General features: G+C 42.3%; 1 protein-coding gene and 1 long non-coding RNA gene across 8 annotated transcripts in view; both read right to left on the bottom strand.

The window, feature by feature from the left end:
- Positions 1-12,680, bottom strand: part of tcf4 (transcription factor 4) — a 371,152-nt gene that overhangs the window by 80,928 nt on the left and 277,544 nt on the right. The window lies entirely within an intron of this gene.
- Positions 192-12,680, bottom strand: part of LOC116703880 (uncharacterized) — a 15,503-nt gene continuing 3,014 nt past the window's right edge. The window contains exons 2-4 of the long non-coding RNA XR_004335533.1: positions 5,174-5,186; positions 3,100-3,104; positions 192-291 (exon numbers count right to left, since the gene is read on the bottom strand). This is a non-coding gene — a long non-coding RNA (uncharacterized LOC116703880). The remainder of the gene's footprint in view (positions 292-3,099; positions 3,105-5,173; positions 5,187-12,680) is intronic.

The raw sequence follows: 12,680 nt of genomic DNA, 5'->3' as shown, positions 1-12,680 counted from the left end.
TCTATCTATCTATCTATCTATCTATCTATCTATCTATCTAAAATGAATGTACAAATGACCTGAGGGTGAAACTTGAAAATGTCAGAAAGTCCAATTGCTTGCTAGCATATCAACACACGCCATTCTTCTTCAGAGCTCTACTCTTGTAGCCCAGAAAACTAGACGCACCCTAATGTAACCCAAATGTAATCTGCAGCCAGGGTCAGTCGAGCAACTCTCCGTTGGCTTGCGAGCTGGAAAAAAGAAATTCTGGTGAGGCCAATCACATCGTGTATAGAGTCGGTGGGCGGGCTTAACATCTGGAAGACTCTGGAAGACTTGGAGTTAAGCTCTGAAGTCCTTCTTAAAAAAGGTAAGAGGTGTTCGGAGGTTAGAGTTGAATCTATCAACCAGCGTTACTCTGGTTGGTTGTAGCACTGTCCTATTGCGTGCAGAGGGGAATTTGACAGACAACCGTTTATCCCGCCTCCCTGATTAGGCCCTTCCCAGACCCAACATCTTGATGTGGGTCTGACTTGTTGGGCTACTACTCAACTCTTGCCTCTCAAATGTCGACTTGCAGGTCGATCAGCAAGTTTTGTCTTTGCCTCCCTTTTTTTTAGTTTTGTCCTTAACTCCAGAACACACGCGCACGGACAAAAAACGGAAGAAACAAATGAACATTTTGCTCGATAAATGACTTGTTCCTGTCCTGTTTTCTGTTCTCCCTTTGCCTTCAGCAAACCATCTCTCTCTCGCTCTCTCACACACACACACAAACACACACACACACACACACACCACACAGTTTCCCACAGCTTTTACCAAAGCAGTAATGCTGCTGGAACGACAACTCAAATGACGTCACGAAACCTCTGACAAAACCCACACCACCACACACACACACACACACACACACACACACACACACACACACATACACGCACGCACACAGAGACAGCTGCACCTGTGCTTGTCCAATTTTTTCTCTCTTTTTCACTATCTCCCTCCTCCTCTCCGTCCTCTCTCATTTCTAACATGCTGCTTTCACTTTCGTCTTTATTCACCTTCAATCAAAAAGTCCAATGCCACCGGAAGAAAGAGAATATGACTCAACATACAGTACAATCAGATTTAATAATTAACAAATCATTTATCTTGTCAAACGTTCTTTGGTTCAAGCCTTTCTGGGGATGAGCCGCTTTTCTCCGTCACATGTACATTACCAACATGCAGCGGTCCTTCCATCCACTCCTGTCTCATTCCCCACCTGTAGATGCACTTTTCATCTACCATTACCACTCATGCCGCTGCGCTCCGAGTGCGTCCGGAGGCAGATGTGGGAAAGCGAATCAAACGCGCCGCAGACGGATCAAACATATTTTGGGGGTTTCTGTTTTTTAGATGTATTTTTATAGTGGAGATCTGAGCCACGGCCCCGGAATCCTCTGAAGGTTAATTATGTTCTTGATTCAAAACACATGGAGGGAAAAACTGCGAGAGAGTGTGTGTGTGTGTGTGTGTGTGTGTGTGTGTGTGTGTGTGTGTGAGAAAGCGGAAGGAAATCCCACCCACCACCTCCGAGCCGAGCCCTTTATTCCACCAACCTGCAATTGCACTAATGCAAAGCAGATGTACACACACACACACACACACACACACACACACACACACACACACACACACACACTGCCTAATTTACTCCATATGATGCTGTCCAGAGATAGGAAAACAGACAAATAAAGAGAGTAAGAAAAAAGAAAGAAGCAGAGGGAGGAAAATAACATCATAAATTAATCAGAATTTAAGGGAAAGGATAATAAAAATAAAGGAAAATGCAATATTTAAAGAGGAAGAAGGAAAGAGAAAGAATGGTAGAAGAGACTTTGGATTTAAAAAAAGCTTAATGACCAGATAGAAAAGAAAATCAAAAAGAGAAACTAAATGTCATGGGAAAACAAGACTGGAAAAAAAAAATTGAAAAGGAAAATAAAAAAAGAAAGACAGAAAGCAACTGAGATGAAGAATAAGAAATAAAAAGGCGATTTTGAATTTTAAAAATCATCACAGAAGGACACAGAAATAACTAAAAAAATTGATAATTGAAAATGAGAATTTGTATATTGCACAAGAGGGAAGAAATAAAGTGACAGAAAAGATTGATAAAAAGTGATAACTCCTGCAAAGGCTGCACACAGAAAAACACACACACACGCACACACAAACACACACACACAACACACAGTATTGCTAAAATACTTGTGTTTAATTGAAAACATCCAGTGCCTTCACACTCACAGTGAGTTTCATGGACCGAAACACATTCCTTAACTCACTTGTAACGGAACACACACACAAACGCACGCACGCACACACACACACACACACACACACACACACAACACACACACACACACACACACACACTCACACACAGACACTCCCTGTGGAGCTCAGGCTTCCTGTGGCTTGATTAGAGCCCCCTATGTGAAGACAAGTGGAACCTCAGCGTGTGTGTGTGGTGTGTGGTGTGTGTGTGTGTGTGTGTGTGTGTGTGTGTGTGTGTGTGTGCATGATGCACCTGTGACTGAAAGGGGGTCGAGTACTCAGACAGAAAACAGTGGGGGGCTGGACAAAGAGAGAGAGAGAGAACGTAGGAGCTTAAAAGAGAGGGGTGTGTGACAATATGAGTGGCTTGAAATGGTTGGCTTCAAAAAGTGTGTGCGTGTGTGTGTATGTGTGTGGTGTGTGTGTGTTGTGTGTGTGTGTGTGTGTGTGTGTGTGTGTGCGTGTGTATGTGTGTGTTGGTGTGTGTGTGTGTGTTGTGTTTGTGTGTGTCGAAAGGATATAGAGTGGGTAAGTGATGAACAAGGAAAAATGAGAAATTGGCCAGATTGTGTGTGAGAAAGATACTAAAAGCGGAAAAACGGCGATTTATGCTCCACACCACACAACACACACACAAACAAACAAACAACACACCCAAAAAACACACAACACACACACACACACACACACAAATATGTGCTTTCCCTTTTCTGGATCAAATTAAGTTTCAATTCATTTAATTAATGATTTATACCATACACTATCCTTCATTTCCCCTCTACGTCCTCCTACTCTTACTCTCCTCTCCTCTCCTCTCCTCTCCTCTCCAGCAGCCGCCTGTTGATCTATTATTTACTGCTTTTCTCTACCAGCAGTAGCCCAGTTAGCAGCTCTTCTTCTCTCCAGACTGCTAAACGAGTTTCAGCTCAACAGCAAGGATGCTTATGTTTTTACTTTGTTTTTATTTACTTATGGTTGCACGCGGCTCTAGAAATTTCCAGGACAATATGGTCAGACGATGCTTTTTTAACTTGAGAATATAAACCTTAAAATGACTCATTTTTTCGAGCTTGTAACAGTCCTGAGGCAAAAAGAACTGAACCGAATAGAAAAGAACAGCATAGCAGAGCATAGAATAAGAAATAGATTACTTTAATAGACAATCATTGGCCCAATCGATGTAAGGAATTATTCATGAAGTCAGTGCAATATGATATAATAAATATATTCATGTGTATTCCATTCATGAAGATTTAGACAGAAATAAATAAATTAAAGCAGAGAAAAAGTAAAGTATTGAACCAGTACAAAGCAGAAACTAAGTTCTGCAGAAACTCTGCCACTTTCCATTTACTAGTTTTATGTAGACATTTTTTAAGGGAAAAGGAAGAGAGTTTGGGAAAAGTAAAGAAAGAAATAATGTATACTTTATTAATCCCGCAAGGGAAATTACAATTTCCACTCTGTTGTTATTACACACATTACACACAAGCCTGAATTATACACAAGACAGAAAGACAGAATTTAAGATTAACAAATCAAAAATTGAACTTAAAAGTAGTAAAATGCAGAGAAAATGAAAGAAAATAACGCCAATGAAAGAGAAGAAAGAAAGTAAGAAGACGAAGCCACATCTGCCCAGACAAAAAAGTGAAATCGCAAAAGAAGAAGAAGAAGAAGAAGAAGAAGAAGAAGTAGGTCCAGTTGTTTGGCGTGTTTACACTGCGGCCTGGAAATGAATTCAAGATGGCGTCTGGTCTCGCCAGGAGCTGCAACATCAAAGAGTCAGCCAATGAAGTCACAGCGCTTTAATTGACCACTAATTACCCGCAATTAACTGGTGGAGTGTGTGAGTGCCTTCTGTGGCCTTGTCTATGTGTATTAGAGTGTGTGAGTTAAACTAAATTAAATTAAAGTGCACTATAAGACAGAAACTCCATAGAAAAACAGACAATGTCCTGGCAGAAAATGACCTTTTTCCATTGTGTTCACAGACATTTCAGTTTATCCAAAAACGTGAAATTCTGTAGATTTCTGTAGAACCACAGGTGTCAAACATGCCGCCCCTGGGCCACAACTGGCCCACCAAAGGCTCCAATCAGGCCCAGTGAAGACATTGTAAAGTTTGAAAATTGCAGAGATGTCAGTGTCTCCCCCCCTGAAAGAATGAAAACTTCTATAATTATGCCATATCTTTCACATGCACAAAAAAAATGGATGCGTGAGAGAACGCTGTTTTCACACATACAGGCCATCGCTTATCATTCCTTGTCTTAAAGTTGCTCTAAGCAATATCCCCAGAACACACTGTAAAAAAACATCTCCTCACTATCTGCTGGCTGCCTGTCCCCAGAACACCTGTAAAAAACCTCTCCTCATCATCTGCTAGCTGCCTGTCCCCAACACACTGTGAAAAAACATCTCCACTATCGGCTAGCTGCCTGTCCCCAACACCTGTAAAAAACATCTCCTCAACTAGCTATCTGCCTGTCCCGAACACACTGTAAAAAACTCTCTACACTATCTGCTGCTGCCTGTCCCCAAACACACTGTAAAAACATCTCCTCATATCTGCTAGCTGCCTTCCCATGAACACACTGTAAAAAAAACATCCTCACTATCTGCTGGCTGCCTGTCCCCAGAACACACTGTAAAAACATCTCCTCACTATCTGCTAGCTGCTGTCCCTTGAACACACTGTAAAAAACATCTCCTCACTATCTGCGCTGCCTGTCCCTAGAACACACTGTAAAAAACATCTCCTCACATCTGCTGGCTGCCTGTCCCGAGAACACACGTGTAAAAAACATCTCCTCAATCTGCTAGCTGCCTGTCCCTAGAACCCACTGTATTAAAATCTCCTCACTATCTGCTGCTGCCTGTCCCCAGAACACACTGTAAAAACATCTCCTCACTATCTGCGTCTGCCTGTCCCTAAACACACTGTAAAAACATCTCCTCACTATCTGCTACTGCCTGTCCCTAGAACACACTGTAAAAAACATCTCCTCCTACTATCTGCTAGCGCCTGTCCATAACACACTGTAAAAAACATGTCCTCACTATCTGCTAGCTGCCTGTCCCAGAACACACTGTAAAAACATCTCCTCACTATCTGCTAGCTGCCTGTCCCTAAAACCCTGAAAAACATCTCCTCCATCTGCTGCTCAGCTTGTCCCTAGAACACACTGTAAAAAACATCCCTCACTATCTGCTAGCTGCCTGTCCCTAGAACACACTGTAAAAAACATCTCCTCAATCTGCTAGCTGCCTGTCCCTAGAACACACTGTAAAAACATCTCCCTCACAACTGCTAGCTGCCTGTCCCTGAACACACTGTAAAAAACATCTCCTCACTATCTGCTAGCTGCCTTTCCCTAGAACACACTGTAAAAAACATCTCCTCACTATCTGCTAGCGCCTGCCCTAGAACACACTGTAAAAAACATCTCCTCACTATCTGCTAGCTGACTGTCCCTAGAAACCCTGTAAAAACACTGTCCTCACTATCTCTAGCTGCCTGTCCCTAGAACACACTGTAAAAAACTCCTCCTATCGCTAGCTGCCGTCCCTAGAACACACTGTAAAAAAAACCTCCTCACTATCTGCTAGCGGCCTGTCCCTAAACACACTGTAAAAAAACATCTCCCAATATCTGCTACTGCCTGTCCCTAGAACACACTGTAAAAACATCTCCTCCTATCTGCTAGCTGCCTGTCCCAGAACACACTGTAAAAACATCTCCTCACCATCTACGTACTGCCTGTCCCCTGAACACACTGTAAAAACATCTCCTCGCTATCTGCTAGCTGCCTGTCCCCAAAACACCTGTAAAAAAACTCTCCTCGCTACTGCTAGCGTGCCTGCTCCCTGAACACACTGTAAAAAAACACTCCTCACTAGTCTACTCGCTGCCTGTCCCCTGAACACACTGTAAAAAACATCTCCTCACTATCGCGCTGCCTGTCCCCAAAACACCGTAAAACACTCTCTCCATATCTGCTAGCTGCCTGTCCCCAAAACACACTGTAAAAAACATCTCCCTCACCATCTACTAGCTGCCTGTCCCTAGAACACGCTGTAAAAAAACCGGTCTCTGGACAGTCCAGGGTCTACAAACAGCAACAAAAACAATCTGTGCCCACCTGCAACACGAAGCATACACAAATAGCGTTCTAGCGTTCCAGCCAATAACCGACAAGGATTTGGGGGTGGGGGTTGGTGGGGGTTAGTGTGCGAAAGCACAGAAGGAAGGGGGAGGGGACGGGCTGAGGAAGAGGGAGGGGGAAGCTAGTCTCGCTTTGTTGGAAAATACTTAGAACGTCACCCAACATTGCTTTGAGCACCTTTAAAAGGTCAATTAATTTTAACTTTGTTACGCAACCTCGCCCTTATTTTCACCTGTTGCTGAGCAACGTACCTTAACCTTCCGGAATTAACACTCGCTTTAGCGAGTTAATTCCAGAGGGCTATCTGACACATGGCGAGTGTCCCCACTCCGTGTCCACGCACAGCTGTAGGCTTGTACCGGTGTTGATGTTCTGTGCAATGTCATGGACACACGCAGCCACTTTCCTGAAACCGCTTGAAGCAAGTCCCAACCCCCCCCCGCATCTTTTTGGGGTCTCCATCCATCCCATGAAGCGGTGTTTGTTTTATAGCAGTCTCACTGCAGTCACGCTCCTTGACTCTGGTGTGCAGCCACCCAGCTAGCCCTGCCCCCTCCATCAAATTCGACAAACCCTCAAAATAAAGGATCAGACCCAAACAGTGGAGCAGACACACACACACACACACACACACACACACACACACTTAATTTTCGGTTTACACAGACACTGCGGTTGTGGTTGATCAATCAAACTAATATGTCAATTGAAGAGTTGTGGGGGGCAGTCTTTCTGGGGGGCACCTGGGTAGCTCACCTGGTAGAGCGTGCGCCAAAAAACAAAAGCTTAGTCCTCAATGCAACGGCCACTGGTTCAATTCTCACCTCTGGCCGTTTGCTGCATGTCCCTCTCTCTCCCCTTTCATGCCTCCGCTGTCCTATTAAACAAAGGCCTAAAGCGCCCCCAAAATTATTGTAAAAAACAAATACATTTTTAAAATTATTTAAATTAATGTTGTGTCCACCTATTGGTCATTTTTCTTCTACTATTTTTCATAAATGTAGCTCGGTAATTATGCTGGAAGATGACTTCTCCTCTTTAAATCACACACATACTCAGATACACACACACACACACACACATACTATACACACACACACACACACAGGATGATTTCAGCGATGGTGGAATATGAAGGCTCATAGTGAACATAATGTGATATTATAATGTCCCCCCTGACACAGGAAATAGCCAGAGGTCTGGGAGGACTGTGTGTGTGTGTGTGTGTGTGTGTGTGAGAGTGTGTGAGTGAGAGGAGAAATACCCATCAGAGGAAGGAAATAACGACTCCCACTGTGACTTTTCTGAGCACTGAGGGCTCCATAACAGCACACACAAACGCACTGCAGTGCATTCTCGTCACCATTAATACTATGAAAAAAAAAATAATTTCGAATCATTTTTTAGTGACGGCAATATCTTTCATCAAAATGTCAACGTGAGATTTCCTCCATTTAAAGAAAATTGTCATTGTTTAAACTATTATGAAAAGAGTGTTTTTTTTCCCGTAGCGGCACTTGAAAGCATCTTAACACTAGAACGGCTGAACACACTTTAAAGTAACGTGACGTTTTCAACTCTCTGCTTTCACACATGTTAATCCTGAAGTGTAAATGCTGTTAGCCCCAGGATGAAAACAAAGCTTAACATGCTGTAAACACTTAACAGTTTTATTCATATAAAAATAGGTGGAAATATGATAAGGAAAGTATTTAGTATTTAGCTGCAGTCAAAAAGAAAATTCTGACTTGCAGGACACATGGAGCCCCATGTTAGGTAGTTTTCAGGATTTTATGATTTTTATATTGATTAGGGTGAATTTTGCAACGACATGAGTCTATAGTACACACAGAGACAGACATATTAAAATAAAGATGAGCATTTTGTATGAAATATGTAATTAATTGTAGGGAAAATGGATCAACGAGAAAAGTAGTTGTTATAATTTAAACTTTAAATTTTCTGACATTGTGTGCTTTGTTATTATTATTTTATTATTATGGTTATTGGTAATAATTATAACAATGTTAATATGATATAGTATATTATAATAATATAATAACGTAGTAGATGCATCTGCCCCTTTTGAATTTATAGAAAAAGCGGTCTTTCTTCCAAATCTATTTTTAATGTGTGTGTTTATGCAGATTCCTACCTCTGTTTGTGTGTGTGTGTGTGTGTGTGTGCGTGCGTGCGTGCATGCGTGCGTGTGTGTGTGTGTGTGCGTGCGTGCATGTGTGTGTGTGCTTTCCCCATCTGTGAAAGTGAATAACGAGGCAGTTTGTGCACGTCTGTCAGCACACGTGAGATGTGTCACTAGTGTGTGTATACAAAGTTGTGTGAACTCTGTGTGTGTGTGCGTGTGTGCGTGTGTGTGTGTGTGTGTGTGTGTGTGATTGCCAGCAGGTTCTTAGGCCGGAGAACAAAAACATTTCTCCACAGGTGACGGCTCTTTACGAGTCTCTTCCACACTCGTTTTATTAGTCTCCCGTTTTCCTTTCAAACACCACGACTTTTTTTTCCTTTTGCTGGCAAAGTCACCCCCCCCCCCCACCCCCACACACACCTCTTTCTCTCACCAATTTCCTTTGATTTAATTACTGCCACATGCTGCCGACTGCCAGCGATCGTTAGCGAGAGAACTGCCTCAACCAACACAGAGTCCTGAAAGGCCGAAGGGGGAAGACGCAGAAAACACACAAACGTAAACACACACACGCACACACACACACACACACACACACACACACACACACTTCTGGATATAAAAAAAGACAGATGCACAAAACAGATCTGTATTACTATCCTTTTAAGGACCCTAACTGTCGATATCCTTTAAAATGTAAATTGAATTCTAATTTGAATCCACAAACCAAATGCAGTTACTGCACCCAGAAAGTGGTCAAAAATAGCTCCAACACTATCTAATAATAATAATAAAAATAATAATACATGTTATTTAAAGGTGCCTTTCTCAGCACTCAAGGACACCATACAGGAACACATAAGACATTTTAAAAACAGCAAAAAATAGTATACAACAACAGAAAAGGGCTTGGCAATAGACATTTAAGTGTTTTGTATTGTGATTTGAAATGGGGGCGGGGGGGTGAATCGATGTTTCTAAGTTGGGGTGGCGATGAATTCCAGAGACGGGGAGCTATCTGCTGCAAAAAGGTTTCTACTTGTTCTATAAACACATTAGAGCATGTATTCAGACTTAGAATTGGAAGAATGTGGATTTTCATTTTTTTCCCTGTTTGTTCCTAACCCTGTTTCTTCCTTCTTCCTGTCTTTGTGCTAAGCTAGGCTAAACAGCGTCCTAGACCTGGAAGACGGAGATCAATAGGATTTCCAAACATGTTGGACAGGGTTGGACCTCTAGCTCACCCAGTGGGAGAGTGCACCCCATGTGGGCTGGGTCCAACCTGCGGCCCTTCGCTGCGTCTCATCCCCCCCCTCTCTCTCCCACCTTTCCTGTCTATCCACTGTCACTTTGAATAAAGGGTAAAAGCCCCAAAATAATAATCTTTAAAAAAAATAAACATATATAATAAAGAGGAGGGCTTTACCGGTACATGTTATTCGCGAGTACTTTAATGCAGTCTTTAAAACCCAAAAAATTAAATTGCCATATTGCAATATTACGATATCCAAAATCTAAGACAATATCTGGTCTCATATCACATTATCAATATGATATATATATGTATATATATATATATATTGCCCAGCTCTACTTCTCATGTGGATCAGTCACACAAGTTTTGCTTGAAAACTTTTCCATGTTGTACCAAAAACCTTTACAACACTGACCCCAAAACTTAAAAAAAGGTGTTGTAACATATATAGTTGGCCTTCAGGATACAAGATGCGTATGTGTATAGAATACATATTAAAGACTAGAATATTATAACCATTCGGAATGTTACACCCCTAATTTAAAGACAGGAAGGAAAACTGTGCCAATTCTGAGGACTTTTGCCATCATGTCGTTATTGAACTGACAGATATGGAAGTCTAAGTTTGGGAAGTGACACACACACACACACACACACACACACACACACACACACACACACACACACACACACACACACACACACACACACACACACATACACACACACACACACACAGTGAGAGTCTGGATTGCCAAACTAAGAGAGTAAGAGAATTCCGAATTCTAAATGAAATGAAACGGGAAACGTGTGCTTTTTTATTTCCTCCTGCCACTTCCCCTAATGGGTTACAGGTCCCAGGTCAACTTCCTGCAGATGTGGAGGATTCAGTGTCTTGCTCAACGACACAATGGCAGGGCCAATGTCGGGTAAATTAGGAATTTGAAACAGTTTGATCCATATATACAAGCTCCTGAGAGCAACTGAAACAGACAGACAGACAGACAGACAGACAGACAGACAGACAGACAGACAGACAGACAGAAAGTATCTTATTTGTTGCAGGAGACAACAGGAAGGTAGACGAGGACGAGAGACGACAAGAACACAACCCCCAGCAGATGTAAAGAGTTGGTGTTGAGCCAGTTGGCTGTCTGACAGCTCATTAGGTGCTTTTATAAATAATCAACTGATGAAGTAATTAACAACAATCTCTAAGTTTCAGAGAGACAGAACACTTCCATTAGACTGTTCTATGGAGCACTTTTCATCATATAGTCACACACATACACACACACACACACTGGGCGTTTTTATAACTAACTAACTTTATTCTTGTTTGTTACTACGCACAGTACAAGGCGGTGAAATACACTTTCACATATGGGATCAAACCACCAATTTTGTGGTTGAGGGGCAACCACTCTACCTCTGAGTTTTTACACTTCCACCTTTCATTAGAGAAGTTGGCTTGTGTGGGAGCAAGCCACCAAGGAAGGTACTGGCCTTTTGCTCAAGGAACTTAAACCAGGCTGTGCTCATGAAGAAATTCGTGAATATAGCTAATGACGTAAAGCAAGTCATTTGTATTCCTTGTATTTATTACTGTATGCATCACATTGACTGCTCCTCGGTGTGTGGAGGAGGTCGGGGTGGACGGTGGGACCTGTGTTTCAGCCTGTTCTCACGAACCATTGGTTCAACAAGCTACGAAAAGGTTCTTCGGAAGCATTTCACGTTGTTTTTGCTTTTTGTGGTTATTCCCAGCAATGAAGGAGGTCAGGGTGGATGGGTGGGCGCTAACTTACAGGACATTCAAGCCAGAGAGTGGAGTCGTTTCCCGGGGAAAACTAAAGCCTTTCACCCAGGAAATGTGTGCTCTTTAGTGTTTTAATCTAAACCACAACCTGTTCCCTAAACTTAACTGGTCGTTTTGATGCCCAATCTAAACTTTCGGCGCGGCAACACGCTCATGTCTTTTGGACTAAATTGAACGGTAATGTTTGCAGAAGAGACCGCCAGCTCGCGGTGATGTGTACCAAGCTCAAAGTCCAAAACCTATTTTCGGGTAACTGAAACACCAACTACCGCGGATCCAACGGAGGTCTGTAGCCGGCCTCACGAAGCTCTGTAGCGGCTTAACCCTTGTGTTGTCTTCCCGTCAGCCATGCAACTTTGTGATTTTTTGGGTTGAAATTTCAACATTTTGTTTTTGTTTTTGTACACTTTTCTTGTTGATTTCATTCAAATTTGATGGCGTTTTTGAAAATATTTTTTAAGTTGTTGTTGCGTTTTTTGACACTTTTCTTAACAAGTTTTTGTCACCTTTGGCAATGTTTTGTGTTTTGTGTTTTATTGGAAACTTTTCCAGATTTATTTGGGCCACTTTTTCAGCATCAGGGTTTTTTCCTGCGTTTTTGTAGCTTTTATTTCAACATTCCAACATTTCCAACAACTAGCAACTGCTGCTCGGTGACATGGAGCTCGTAGCCAGCTGACATCACAGACCATCAAGACGTCTCCTAATTTTGTAGGATATGATACGTTTTGGTGTCATTAGAGTAGGGGGTTTTAACCCAAATCACAAACTCTTTTCTTGTGTTAACCAGTATTTTTGGTGCCTAAAACTAACTGTCGTTTCCGCAGGACAGTTACCTTTTTGTCGGCTAAACTGAACTGCAAAGACCGCTAAACTTAACTGTCCTGTGACCGGTTGTATTGTAATCCGCCATCAGACAATCAAGCCAAGTCAAGGTTACCACCCCTTTCTCTGGTTTGCCCGCCCAGAGAATTTGGCCCACCC

The sequence above is a fragment of the Etheostoma spectabile genome, chromosome 16, assembly GCF_008692095.1.
Source record: "Etheostoma spectabile isolate EspeVRDwgs_2016 chromosome 16, UIUC_Espe_1.0, whole genome shotgun sequence".
In the NCBI taxonomy this organism is placed as follows: Eukaryota; Metazoa; Chordata; class Actinopteri; order Perciformes; family Percidae; genus Etheostoma; species Etheostoma spectabile.
The sequence above is the reverse complement of the archived record's forward strand: the minus strand, read 5'-3'. Positions and strand labels throughout refer to the sequence as shown.